We start from the raw sequence: 2,671 nt of genomic DNA on the forward strand, positions 1-2,671 counted from the left end.
TAAACTTGTCTTTGTAGCAGATAAATTTATATTATCGAAAAACAAGATGTTCCTAGCTAGGGGTTATCTTACGAATGGGCTGTTCAAATTAAATGTAATGGCCGTGCGCCGAGCACCACCTACTGATAATAAAAATGTTGCTTCTTCTTTGTACTTGATTGAGTGTTCTGATTTATGGCTTTGTAGATTATGTCATGTAAACCTAAATGCTATAAAAAGATTAGTAAATATGAATTTACTAAATATAAAAGAGGTGAACACTCAAAACAAATGTGAAGTTTTCGTGGATGCCAAAATGGCAAAATTACCCTTCTCATATGTTGAAAGGAAGACTAAGCCATTAAAGTTAATTCACACCGATGTATGTGATTTAAGATTTGTGCAAACTAGAGATGGAAAGAAATATTTCATCAGCTTTACCGATGACTGCACAAAGTATTGCTATCTTTACCTATTAAGGGAAAATAGCGAAGCAATCGAGGCCTTCAAGAACTTCAAAACCGAGGCAGAAAATCAACTTGACTGTAAAATCAAGACAGTTCGAAGTGATAGAGGTGGCGAATATGTGGCCCCGTTCGAAGAATTATGTAACGAAAGTGACATAATTTATCAGACAACGGCTCCATATTCACCTCAATCGAATGGCGTTGCAGAACGCAAAAATCGAACACTTAAGGAAATGATGAATGCATTGTTGATAAGTTCAGGACTTCCCCAAAACCTATGGGGGGAGGCGGTACTGACTGCAAATTACATCCTGAACAAGATTCCACTTAAGGGTAAGGATGCCACCCCTTACCAACTATGGAAAGGCAAGAAACCCACATACAAATACTTCAAAGTGTGGGGGTGCCTAGCAAAAGTGGAAGTTCCGCCTCCAAAGCAAGTCGCTATCGGCCCAAAAATGGTAAATTGCATATTTATTGGATACGCACTAAACAATAGTGCTTATCGTTTCATAGTTCACAAATCAGAAATCTCTGGGATGACCGAGGGAACTGCGATAGAATCAAGGAATGCCACATTCTTTGAAAATATCTACCTTTGTAAGGAAATGATGCAGTCCAACCCAAAATCCACAGATGAAGAACTACGGGGCGTAAAAAGACAAATGGCCAATAGCCCTGATCAAGAGGCTTCAGAGCCTAGGGGCAACAAAAGGACAAAGGTCGAGAAAACCTTTGGTCCGGATTTTGTTAGACAATGATCCAACAACGATCAAGTAAGCACTATCTAGTCCTGATCTTTTTTTTGGAAGGAAGCAATAGATAGTGAAATAGACTCAATAATGCCGAATAACATTTGGGTGTTATCTGACCTACCCGAAGGTTGCAAACCACTAGGGTGTAAATGGGTTTTGAAAATGAAACTTAAGGCTGATGGGTCTATTGACAAATACAAAGTTCGTCTCGTAGTAAAAGGCTACAGACAAACAGAAGGATACTACGATGCCAATTGGATATCCGATACAAAAGACTTACTATCTATAAGTGGATATGTATTTACGATTGGAGGAGGATCTGTCTCGTGGAAATCCACAAAATAAACGTGCATTGCACGGTTCACAATGGAATCGGAGTTCATCGCCTTGGACAATGCTGGCGAAGAAGTCGAACGGCTGAGGAACTTTATAGATGATATTCCATACTGGACTAAACCAGTACCTCCCGTAATGATTCACTGCGATAGCCAAGCTGCAATAGCAAGGGCTAAGAATGGAATTTACAACGGTAAATCCCGACATATCCAACGTAAACATAACACTGTAAGGCATTTGATCACCAGTGGGGTTTTGACTATTGAATATGTAAAATAAATAGAAAACCTAGTGGATCCGATAACCAAAGGGTTGCAGAGAGATCAAATGTACAAACTGCTAAAGGGAATGGGTTTGAAATCCACAAGATAGAGATAATTACAGTGGTAACCCAACCAAATCACTGGGAAATCCCAAACCTTGGTTCAATGGAAAAACTAAACTGTAAGAGTCCGGCACGAACACTCAATTACAATTTCCTAAAAAACAATGAGTGTTATAATGTGCAAAAGTTGTGAGGTTGAGTCAATGACTCTCAATGGTCCTAAAGGTGTGAGTTAGATACCTTGATATAGGATTACCTATATAAGTGTGAAGTGTGGTCCGCTTCAAATGAAACACTTATGAATTCAAAGACGAGATCCATGGTCGAAATGGATCAAAACATAAGAACAAAGTTGAGACTGAGATAGCGACACGTCAATATTATTGACTAAGTGCACGCAGAGGTGGAATAGTTCAATGCATCACGTCAACTGGGCCACCAGTACACTCTGTAATATTGACTATGGAAGGTTCAGAGCCAAAAATACCTGTCCTGATGTGTCAATGTCTCACAGGAATTGAGCTGGGTTTCTGTCCTTTATGGGCATTTCTACTCATGTGGGGGATTGTTGGATAACCGGTTATTTTGCAATCGATTATTTTTTGAGTGAAAATACGACGGGCCGGTGTACCAAATTAATTAGATTAATTTGAAAGAAAGAAAGAAATATTATTTATTATTGTGTATGGGATTTGATTAATATTTTGGCTATTTTGCCTGTCTCGAGACAAACCAAATTGTGCAACCCCAAATTAAACCCGGATATATAGCCTAAGTTGCAGTATTATTTGGATAAAATATTATCCGTT

Source organism: Andrographis paniculata, unplaced genomic scaffold, assembly GCF_009805555.1.
Source record: "Andrographis paniculata isolate CXL003 unplaced genomic scaffold, ASM980555v1 Contig32END, whole genome shotgun sequence".
In the NCBI taxonomy this organism is placed as follows: Eukaryota; Viridiplantae; Streptophyta; class Magnoliopsida; order Lamiales; family Acanthaceae; genus Andrographis; species Andrographis paniculata.